The sequence below is a fragment of the Pelophylax lessonae genome (genome assembly GCF_965119305.1).
Source record: "Pelophylax lessonae genome assembly, chromosome: 3".
Lineage (NCBI taxonomy): Eukaryota > Metazoa > Chordata > Amphibia > Anura > Ranidae > Pelophylax > Pelophylax lessonae.
The window spans coordinates 410,352,010-410,364,183 of record NC_138770.1 but is presented as its reverse complement, the minus strand read 5'-3'; the positions used below and the strand labels follow the sequence as shown (position 1 = coordinate 410,364,183).

The window sequence follows — 12,174 nt, the reverse complement described above, 5'->3', positions numbered from 1 at the left end:
TGATTGGATTCAGGTCTGGACTTTGACTTGGCCATTCTAACACCTTGTCATGGTCTTACCTTCTTGCTGTTCTCCTTCGTTTGACATGTGCTGGCGGCCATCTTGGTTTCTGGGTTTCTTGTAGCCTCCCACCCTGCGGCTCCTCCTTCCCACTGGGAGGAGCTGGATGCCTAGCTCATATATATAGGAGGTCTGTGGCTTCAGTCCCTTGCTTGGTCCTCCTGTGTTCACATGCTTCTAAGACTGCTGCTGCTTCTGGTCCCTGATCCTGGCTTCGTCTGACTACCCTGCTGGTTCCTGATCCTGGCTTCGTCTGACTACCCTGCTGGTTCCTGATCCTGGCTTCGTCTGACTACCCTGCTGGTCCCTGATCCTGGCATCGTCTGACTACCCTGCTGGTTCCTGATCCCGGCTTCGTCTGACTACCCTCCTGGTTCCTGACCTCTGCCTTCGCAAGGACTCTGCCTCGGTTTCGCCATCCGTTTGGACTTTTGCTTTACAGCTTGATTTTCAATAAAGCCTTCTTATTTTCACTTATCTGTTGTTGTACGTCTGGTTCATGGTTCCGTGACATTAGGACCAAGCCATGAATTCTGACGGTACAGGGCCATCCTCGCTACCCACGCTGGTTGCCAGACTTGATCAGCAGGATCACCTGTTGGGTCGGTTCGCCGTGGCGTTGCAAACCCTGCTTGAACGCACGGCTCATTTCGCTCCCGTTGCCGATGGGTCGGTTGTCGCTCCTGGGCCCGCTCCTACTGCCGCTCCGGTTGTTGCGCCAGAGTCTACCCCGACACCTGTTGTTGCGCCTGCGGTGTTTCGGGGTATGACCGGTTCTGCCCCCCTTCCACAGCGCTTTGGGGGAGAGCCAACTCAGTGCCGAGGTTTCCTTAACCAGGTGGGCATTTATTTCGAGTTGCTGCCACATGCCTTTCCTACTGAGAGATCAAAGGTGGGCTTCTTAATTTCGCTGCTCTCGGACAAGGCCTTGGCCTGGGCCAGCCCTTTATGGGAGAACAACAATCCGGTGGTTGCCGAGTTTTCCGGTTTTGTTGCTTCTCTTCGGAGGGTATTCGATGTGCCGGCTCGTGCTGCCTCTGCTGCGAAGCTCCTTATGTCCATCAGACAGGGTTCACGATCCGTAGCTGAATACGCCATTGAGTTTCGTACCCTGGCAGCAGAGGTGGGCTGGAATAATGAGGCTCTGGTCGCTGCTTTCTCTCATGGTCTCTCGGATGCCTTGAAGGATGAGGTTGCAGCTAAGGACCTACCAGTGGAGCTCGAGTCTCTTATTTCTTTCTTGATTTTGATTGACACCAGACTCAGGGAGAGACCTTCCTTTAAGGAGAGTCTGCGGAGGCCTCCTAACAGATTGGCGCCTACCTTTGCTGTCCCACCCGTGCCTCCCTCTCCTCCCACGCCTCCTGGGGATGACTTGGCTGGGGGTGAACCCATGCAGCTGGGCTTTGCTCGCCTGTCCGAGGGGGAGAGGGTACTCCAAAGACGCGAGGGTCGATGCATGTACTGTGGTCTCGGTGGGCATTTTCGGTTGGCATGTCCGAACCGTCCGGGAAACGCTCGCACCTGAGATCCTGTCGGGAGCAGATCTTGGGTGGAGTCTCCTCGTCCCCGGTTTCCCGTGTTGACAAACCACTGATCACTGTTGTCCTCTCCTGGGTCGGGGGCTCAGTGACGACCCAGGCGTTGGTGGACTCTGGTGCTGGTGGTTTGTTCATTGATAGTGTGTTCGCTGCCACCAATTCCATTCCTCTGCAGGCCCGAGGTTCTCCACTGGCTCTTGAGGCGATAGACGGCAGACCCCTTCTGCCGCCACACGTGACTCATGAGACCCTTCCAGTGGGGATAGCCATTGGTGCCGTTCACAGAGAGTCGGTCTGCTTCCAGGTTATTTCGTCTCCACACTACTCGGTGGTCTTGGGGTACCCCTGGCTCCAGAAGCATAATCCGACTTTCGATTGGAGATCGGCCGAGATCCTCTCGTGTGGGGCTAGTTGCATCCATGGGCCTGTCAAGTTGCTGTGTACTTCCTCGGACTCTCTGTTGCCTCCTGAATACGAGGAGTACCGGGATGTATTCGATAAGGTGCGCGCGGTTGCCCTACCTCCGCACCGCCCATACGATTGTGCCATCGAGTTACAACCTGGTGCCGTTCCTCCTCGTGGCAAGGTCTATCCACTGTCGGTAGCGGAGAATGAGGCCATGGAGGAGTACGTGAAGGAGGCGCTTTCACGAGGACACATTCGCAAATCCTCGTCCCCGGCAGGGGCTGGATTTTTCTTTGTGAAAAAGAAGGGCGGTGAGTTGAGGCCTTGCATCGATTACAGGGGTCTCAATCGCATCACGATCAAGAACGCTTACCCGATACCCTTGATTTCCGAGCTGTTCGATCGCCTTAAAGGGGCCACGGTCTTTACCAAATTCGACCTGAGGGCGGCATATAACCTCGTAAGGATCAAGGCGGGCGATGAGTGGAAGACCGCGTTTAACACCAGGAACGGTCATTATGAATCCTTGGTTATGCCCTTTGGGTTGTGCAATGCGCCCGCAGTCTTTCAGGAATTCATTAACGATGTTTTCCGTGACTTTTTGCAGCAGTGTGTGGTGGTCTATTTGGATGACATCTTGGTATATTCTGAATCCATGGAGACCCACATTCTGGATGTCAGACGAGTGTTGCAACGGTTACGAGAGAACAAGCTGTTCGGTAAGCTTGAGAAATGCGAATTTCACCGATCCCAGGTAACCTTCTTAGGTTACATCATTTCCGCTGAGGGGTTCTCCATGGATCCTGAGAAGGTTTCGGCTGTCTTACTGTGGCCCCAGCCCAGTGGTCTTCGCTCCCTGCAGCGCTTTTTGGGCTTCGCCAATTATTATCGGAAGTTCATCAGGGACTTTTCCATGCTAGCCAAGCCTCTCACGGATCTGACCAGGAAGGGCAGTAATTCCCAGGTCTGGCCGCTCGAGGCCATCCGAGCTTTTGAGGCTCTAAAGTCCGCCTTTGTGTCGGCTCCGATTCTGTCGCATCCCAACCCTGGGTTGCCCTTTGTCCTCGAGGTGGACGCGTCTGAGACGGGAGTAGGCGCCCTTCTGTCTCAGCGTAGAACACCAGAGGGTCCTCTGCTTCCTTGTGGGTTATACTCCCGGAAACTGTCTTCCGCGGAGTGCAACTATCAGATTGGTGACAGGGAGTTATTGGCCATCGTGCAGGCCCTTAAAGAATGGAGGCACTTGCTCGAGGGTTCGGTGGTTCCGGTCCTCATCCTGACGGACCACAAGAATCTGACCTACCTTTCTGAGGCCAAGAGATTGACACCACGTCAGGCCAGATGGGCTCTGTTCTTGTCACGTTTTAATTACGTGGTCTCCTACCTACCCGGTTCCAAGAACATCAGGGCGGATGCCTTATCACGGCAGTACTCCGACCTGTCCAGGGAGGAGTCGATTCCGACTTCGGTCATACCTCCGAATCAGATCCTGGCCGCCATTCGCACCAGCCTGACCTCTCCCCTGGGTGAGCAGATTTTGGCGGCTCAATCTGGTGCTCCCTCTGGGAGACCCAACGGCAGATGTTTTGTGCCTGAGGAGTTGCGCACTCGGTTGTTGCGAACCTACCATAACTCCAAGACCGCGGGGCATCCTGGAAAGAATCAGCTGTCCTGGGCTGTTTCACGTCTGTTCTGGTGGCCTTCCCTACGTTCCGACATCGCCGCATATGTAGCGGCATGCTCCGTTTGTGCCCAGAGTAAGTCCCCTCAGCACCTTCCGTTGGGCCTTCTGCAACCCATAGCCACCGGGGAGCGCCCATGGTCACACCTGGGGATGGATTTCATTGTGGACCTCCCTGCATCCCGAGGCCATACGGTCATTCTCATGATTGTGGATCGATTTTCCAAAATGTGCCACTGTGTTCCTCTCAAGAAGTTACCCTCTGCACAGGAGTTGGCCACGATTTTTGCCAGGGAGGTCTTCCGGTTGCACGGTTTGCCCAAGGAGATTGTGTCGGATCGGGGGAGTCAGTTTGTGTCCAGGTTCTGGCGCGCCTTTTGCTCCCAGTTGGGGATTCATCTCTCCTTCTCCTCGGCCTACCACCCTCAGTCTAATGGGGCCGCAGAACGATCCAATCAGGCCTTGGAGCAATTCCTTCGTTGCTATGTCTCCGATCACCAAGACAATTGGGTTGACCTCCTGCCTTGGGCTGAGTTTGCCAGGAACACGGCGATGAACTCTTCCTCTGGGACGTCTCCCTTCATGGCCAATTATGGGTTCCAACCTGCCGTGTTACCGGAGGTATTCTCTCCCCAGGATATTCCGGCTGTGGAGGATCACCTTTCCGTCCTACGTGCTTCTTGGGTACAGATCCAGAAGTCCCTTGAGGTCTCTGCGCAGCGCCAGAGACTCCAGGCTGATCGCAGACGAGCGCCTGCTCCTTCCTACCAGGCCGGAGACCGTGTATGGTTGTCCACCCGCAACCTCAACCTTCGAGTGCCCACTCCCAAGCTGGCGCCTCGCTTTGCTGGTCCCTTCCGAGTGCTTCGCAGGGTAAACCCGGTAGCCTATGCCCTTGCGCTTCCTCCTGGCATGCGGATCTCCAACGTGTTTCATGTCTCCCTGTTGAAGCCACTGGTGTGTAATCGTTTCACTTCCTCGGTTCCTCGGCCTCGTCCGGTCCAAGTGGGCAATCGTGAGGAGTATGAGGTGAGCAATATCCTGGACTCACGCCTGGTCCGCGGTCGGGTGCAGTTTTTGGTTCATTGGCGTGGTTATGGTACAGAGGAGCGTTCCTGGGTTCCCTCCGCAGATGTCCATGCTCCTGCCTTGCTCCGAGCCTTCCACGCACGCTTCCCTCAGAAACCGTTCTTTACTCCGCGGAGGAGGGGCCCTTGAGGGGGAGGTACTGTCATGGTCTTACCTTCTTGCTGTTCTCCTTCGTTTGACATGTGCTGGCGGCCATCTTGGTTTCTGGGTTTCTTGTAGCCTCCCACCCTGCGGCTCCTCCTTCCCACTGGGAGGAGCTGGATGCCTAGCTCATATATATAGGAGGTCTGTGGCTTCAGTTCCTTGCTTGGTCCTCCTGTGTTCACATGCTTCTAAGACTGCTGCTGCTTCTGGTCCCTGATCCTGGCTTCGTCTGACTACCCTGCTGGTTCCTGATCCTGGCTTTGTCTGACTACCCTGCTGGTTCCTGATCCTGGCTTCGTCTGACTACCCTGCTGGTCCCTGATCCTGGCTTCGTCTGACTACCCTGCTGGTTCCTGATCCCGGCTTCGTCTGACTACCCTCCTGGTTCCTGACCTCTGCCTTCGCAAGGACTCTGCCTCGGTTTCGCCATCCGTTTGGACTTTTGCTTTACAGCTTGATTTTCAATAAAGCCTTCTTATTTTCACTTATCTGTTGTTGTACGTCTGGTTCATGGTTCCGTGACACACCTGGATATGTTTATTTGTGAACCATTCCATTGTAGATTTTGCTTTATGTTTTGTATCATTGTCTTGTTGGAAGACAAATCTCTGTCCCAGTCTCAGGTCTTTTGCAGACTCCATTAGGTTTTCTTCCAGAATGGTCCTGTATTTGGCTCCATCCATCTTCCCATCAATTTTAACCATCTTCCCTGTCCCTGCTGAAGAAAAGAAGTCCCAAACCATGATGCCGTCACCAACATGTTTGACAGTGGGGATGGTGTGTTCAGGGTGATGAGCTGTGTTGCTTTTACGCCAAACATAACGTTTTGCATTGTTGCCAAAAAGTTCGATTTTGGTTTCATCTGACCAGAGCACCTTCTTCCACATGTTTGGTTTGTCTCCCAGGTGGCTTGTGGCAAACTTTAAACTACACTTTTTATGGATATCTTTAAGAAATGGCTTTCTTCTTGCCACTCTTCCATAAAGGCCAGATTTGTGCAGTATACGACTGATTGTTGCCCTATGGACAGAGTCTCCTATCTCAGCTGTAGATCTCTGAAGTTCATCCAGAGTGATCATGGGCCTCTTGGCTGCATCTTTGAATGGGAGGAAGTACACCATTTTTCCAATCAAATAGCATCACAAAAAACTATAATATTGATGCATTTATCACTTGTTCTACTAAAAATATGGTGTTTCTATTACAATGTCTCTGCAGCCTTCAATATGTGGACTGCACCAATCGGATATTACAAACAAGGCTGAAAGAACTTTTGGCCAATATGTCAAGGTTTTTCCAGACACAGTGTTTACAAACACTATGCTTCTAGAACATCATGGAAAAATCCCAGACGGACATTAAAAAATTCACATTTAATTTGTGTGACAGCCATGTTAAACATGAAATTTCTAGATCAGAGACTCAGTGAATTCACCCCATTTGGTTTAAATATTGGTTCAAAGATGTGTTTTAAAAAAAAAAATATTTGTTTGATATATTTGGAAAGATTTAGCAATTATCCTTTTTTTTTTTTTTTTTTTTTTTTACTAGAGATTAGTTCAGTGATGGCGAACCTTGGCACCCCAGATGTTTGGAACTACATTTCCTATGATGCTAATGCACTCTGTAGTGTACAAAGAAATTTTTTTTGTCATTGGTCATTTAAATGAGGCATGTCTCTGTGTGCCTCAGATCATATAGTTTTTTGTTTGTGCACTCTGTAGTGTAGTTGACCATCATGGGAAATGTAGTTCCAAGACATCTGGGGTGCCAAGGTTCCCCATCACTGGATTAGTCTGTGTAGCAATATTCCCAGCCATTTTGCTGGTTATGGGTCCGCCAGAGTTACCGCTAACAACAACAGCACATTTAAACATGTTCTCCAAGTGTGAGCACTGAGACAAGGAACAGTCCAGTATCTTTGTTTTTTTTATGTTTATTGTGAGCTTGGATGGGAGAAGGGATGAGTGGGATACTCCTCTGGCTCAACTATGCACAATTTTAGTGGGACAACTGAAAAACGCTTATTAACGCTGACTTGACACTGGCTGGATGCCGACCGATGCTGGTTAACGCTGACTTGCTGTCTGTTAATTCTGAACTGACTTCTGACACTTTCATGTGGCACAAAGTCCTAGTTAAAGCTTCTTTTACCCCTCTTCACTGAGGTAGCTGCCTAAAAGACTGCTGCATTGCTTGACATTTCAGGGCCCGCACCGGCACCCTCTTTCACACACACTTATCTTCAGGGCTTAAGCACTGGCACCCCCTTTCCAAGCCCCCTCTACTGGTTAACTGGCTCCTTGATCCCTCCGACCTTCAGACCCCTGGGCAGTTTACAGTACTCACGACACTGTTTTCCTGGAAACTTCTGCCCCAGCAGCTCCACTCGGTCCTCAGCACACTGGATCCCGCTCTGCAGCTCAGCTCAACCTTCTGTCCTTCAGGCCGACTGCCAAGGACACCTTCACTACCGCTGACAGGAGGAGAGACAGCCGTCACCCTTCCTCCTGGGACTTTGGCTTCCCACCAAAGACCCCTGTCATGTGCTCCCCACAGACTTATATCCCCTCCCAGGATGCATCGCGGCAGATTCTGCCCTCTGGGATAGATACAAGCCCTGGTGTGCTATTGGCCAGGTTTCCTCCACAGTCCAATTAGAGCCCTCATTGGACACAATGGGGAGACTCCCCAAGCTCAACAGGCACACCTGGAAACACATGATAGCCTAGCTGAATAATCGGGCCCCCCTGATAAGGAGGCAGGGCCCCCCTTATAGGTTTTCCTAGCACCTACCTAAGAGGGTGCCACATCTGTATTTAATCTTAGAGATTCTTATTATTGGGATGTAATAGATATATATTATCCACAAGATATCGGTGGTCTGATTAATTTTATACTTCTTACCTTAAAGTGATTGTAAAGTCTCATTTTTTTCCCTAAAAAAACAACAAACATGTTATACTTACCTCCTCTGTGCATTTTTATTTGCACAGAAGCAGCCCGGATCCTCCTTTTCTCGGGTCCCTCTTCTGGGAAAATGGCCCCTCCCTCCTGTTCAATGCCCCCGCAGCAAGCAGCTTTCTATAGGGGTATCTCAGCCGAGTCCCAACTCCCTGTGTCAATTGAGACAGAGGGCCCTGACCCGGCCCCGCCCCCACTCTCCTCTGATTGGCTAGCTGGGCTTTGATTGACAGCAATGGCGCTGATGCTGTGTCTCAGCCAATCAGGAGGGAGAATCTCTGATGGCTGAGACACTCATGGACATTGCTGGACAGAGAGGGGGGTGTTAGGGGGGCTGAGGCCTTAGTCTGTTGATTCTTTTCTGCTATGGTTGGTGATATTTAGTTTGTACAATGTATGCCACAGATATTTAATTGTTGGTAAAAATTCGAAAATAATAATTTATATCCTAAATTTTGTAGCAATTAGGAGTAGGAGATGAGTTTGTTTTTATGTGTTTTTTATCTGTGTTTAAATGTGCACAGTTCCATTTGTAAGTAAAATGTAGATGTGAGAAATACACAATAATAAAAGATGAAAATGGGGAAATGGCACAGTTTAGCATTGCTGCAAGGCTGAATGGATGTGAAAGAATTCCTGTTGATAGCTCTGCCTTGTTAATCTTTCACACACAACACAGAAATGTAATCTATTGCTTGCAGCTGTTTCGTTTTGCATCCTCAATACCCATACTCAGATTACTGTTTACGATGAAAATATTTTAGTTGTAAATGCAGTTTCTGAATATGGGACACAAAGTTGTATGCTTCTACCTACAAGTATTCTGTTGCAAAATACGTGACCACTCTTTTTTTTTTTTTTTTTTAATGAAAAGAAATTTGTGATAATTGAACCATTGAATCTTTTCTTTGGTAACTATTTATTGCGCTGATAATTGACATAATTAAATGTGCTACTGTACTGGCTTATTTAAAACCAAACTGAAGATGGATGAATGAGCCACCTCTCTCCCTACTGAATTGCAGAGACACAGACAGCTCATTCTTCTCTGTGATTAGCAACCGCACGTGCACAGTAACCCTCATATTATCAGTTTGAATGGCTGCCAGGCTGTGGTCAGTTGGGGGGCAATGTAAAAGAGAAATGGACAGAGGGCGCACCAGCCTAGCGCATTATCTTTAAAACAATTTTTCTCTTACGTCCTCCGACAGTCGCCGCCTCTTCATATTCGTCACATATGGGGTATTAGACTTTGCTCCGAAGGAGTAGCTAGGCAACAGAATATGTTAACATTAAAGCTTTTAACATATCCCACCCTCAAGGGGTGGTCCCCTCAGTCAATACCCTCCTACTTCCTGCAACCATATCTCAGTTTCAATGTCTAGCTTGTCATGAGGGTGAAGGTGATGGATAGGGGCAATGGATTCTCAGGAGGGCAAATTTCCTACCGCCTTGGTGGAAAGCCAGGGGACCGCTGTTTCCCCCCCGGGGGGGATTTAGCCACTATTGTGGCTGGCCTTGCTGCTCAGGTGCAGATGCTGGTGGCTGCTCAATCTGCTAAAAGACCCAGAGTTTCTCTTTCCTCTGATTCTGAGGGTGAAGGTGATGGGGCTGTTATGGCGGGGGCCTCCTTATCGGGGTCCCGCTCCTCCCTGGATCTAGTGGGGTCCGAGGTGGAGGCTGAAGTTGAAGGGGTTGATAATTCTCCCCCTGGCTCGCCTGAAGAGCTTGCAATCATGGATGAATTGATTGCTTCCATAAAACAAACGCTGCGTTTGCAGGATGAAGTGTGTCCCCCCGCTGCCTTGGCGGCTTATGGGACGCAGAGGAAACGCAGGACGCCGCAGGTTTTTCCCTGCAATGATGATTTTCAGCGCGCTGTTAAGGAACAGTGGCGCAATCTACGCAAACCTTTTGCTGTACCAAGTAGGTTCAGGCTGCGTTATCCTTTCTCGCCTTCCACTGATGAAAGGTGGTGTGTGCCACCCCCAGTGGATCACGCAATTGCGGTTTTAAACAAATCCACTGCGATTCCTGCAGAGGATTCCCCTGTGTTCCGTGATGCCACGGATAGGAGATTGGAGTCTCTTGCCCGTCATACTTATTCTGTTACGGGTTCTATGCTTAAGGCTCTGTTTGCCTCTCTCATGGCGGCCCAGGCGGTCGCAAGTTGGACGCAGATGCTTAGGCGCGTCTTAGTGGCCGATTCGGCCTCGCCGGCGACCCTGGATATGGTAGATCAAATCCACCAGGGTGTCATGTATCTGTGTGATGCGGACTTGGACCTAGTCCCGTTGGCTGCACGTGTGCACAGCGTGGCGGTGTTGTCTCCCCGCCTGGTTTGGTTGAAATGTTGGTCGGTGGACCAATCTTCACGTAAGACCTTAGCCAATCTGCCTTATGATGGGTCTCGCCTTTTTGGGGAGTCCTTGGATGTGTTGATTAAGGGGATCACCGGAGGTAAGAGCACTCTCTTGTCCCATTTCCCCAAGGCTAAGGGGGCTTCTGGGAAGAAGCATGCTAATTTTCGGCCCCCTCAGGGGTCCTTTTGTGCCTTTCGGTCGCACTACAAGGGCAAACCGTTCAAAGGTCAAGGCTCTCAGAAGAAGCCCTGGTCTGGAAAACAGAAGTCCGGTCAATCCGGATCCGCAGCCCGTAACAGTGTGGCCTGAAGGGGCGCCCTCACCCAGTTTTGGGGTGGGGGGACGCTTGCTCGGTTTTCTTCAGCCCTGGTTGGCCCGCGTGCGGGACAGATGGGTTCAGGAGATCATTCGATCCGGTTACAAGATCGAGTTTCTCTCTCGGCCGGAGAGCAGATTTTTTCCCTCAAATCTTCAACTGTCTCCAGAGCGTTTACGGGACCTGCACCTGGCGGTGCGGGACCTGAGGGCTCAGGGAGTGGTAGTTCCGGTGCCTCATCGGGACAGATTTCGGGGGTTTTATTCCAATCTGTTCACCGTGCCCAGAAAGGAGGGCAAGGTTCGTCCAATTCTGGACTTGAAGGCTCTGAACCGCTCTGTGCGGGTTCGCAAGTTCCGCATGGAATCCCTGCGGTCGGTGGTGGCTGCCCTGGTTCCGGGGGAATTCATGGCCTCCATCGATTTGAAGGATGCGTATCTTCACATCCCCATTTTCGAGGGTCACCAGAGGTACCTTCGATTCGCCATTGCGGAGGATCACTACCAGTTCGTGGCGTTGCCTTTTGGTCTCGCCTCGGCTCCGCGGGTCTTCACCAAGGTGCTTGCACCGGTTCTGGCATTATTGAGGGCCCAGGGCATTTCTGTCCTGGGGTATCTGGACGACATTCTGGTTCGGTCTGCGACCAGCCAGGGTCTGGAGAAGGACCTGTCTGTCACGATGCAAACTCTGCAGGAGTTTGGTTGGACGATAAATTTTCCAAAGTCGACACTGAGTCCGTCGGTTCGTCTTCCCTACCTGGGAATGATTCTGGACTCGGTGCAGGCGAAGGTCGTTCTGCCGGAAGACAAACTCAGAACTCTTCAGGAGGAAGTCAGGTCCCTCAGGGACGTTCCGCACTCGTCTCTGCGGACCTGCATGAGATGTCTGGGATTGATGGTCTCGGCCTTCGAGGCGATTCCCTTCGCCCAGTTTCACACGCGGGGTCTCCAAGCGGAGATCCTGTCCATGTGGGATGGGCGACCTCAATCTCTGGATCTTCAAATCTCGTTGAGTCATCGCACCAGAAGAGACCTTCTGTGGTGGCTCCAGTCCCCGATGGTGTCCGGGGGCAAGTCGTTTAGTCCTATCTCGTGGACGGTAATCACTACGGATGCCAGCCTGTCGGGCTGGGGTGGTGTTCTGGGCGTTCTGTCCGCCCAGGGGACTTGGTCGGAGGGGGAGTCCTCCCTTCCGATCAACATTCTGGAATTGCGTGCGATAAATCTCTGTCTTCATCGCTGGACGGACCGGCTGCGGGGCTGCCCGGTTCGGGTGCAGACGGACAATGCCACGGCGGTGGCCTACATCAACCACCAAGGGGGCACCAGGAGTGCCCGAGCGGCTCGAGAAGTGGCCGACATTCTGTCTTGGGCCGAGACTCATGTCCCGGCGATAACGGCGGTTCACATTCCAGGGGTGGAGAACTGGCAGGCGGACTATCTGAGTCGCCAGACCCTGGATCAGGGGGAATGGTCTCTCCACCCGGCTGTCTTCCAGATGTTGTGCGCGAAGTGGGGTCTTCCAGATGTGGACCTGTTCGCGTCTCGTCTCAACAACAAGGTGAGAAGGTTCGTGGCAAGGACGCGCGACCCTCGGGCAGACGCATCGGAC

At 51.6% G+C, this 12,174-nt stretch overlaps 1 protein-coding gene across 6 annotated transcripts in view; it reads left to right on the top strand.

The window, feature by feature from the left end:
* The window catches only part of FAM184A (family with sequence similarity 184 member A), a 322,784-nt gene that overhangs the window by 91,107 nt on the left and 219,503 nt on the right, over positions 1-12,174 (top strand). The gene's annotated exons all lie outside the window — the stretch shown is intronic.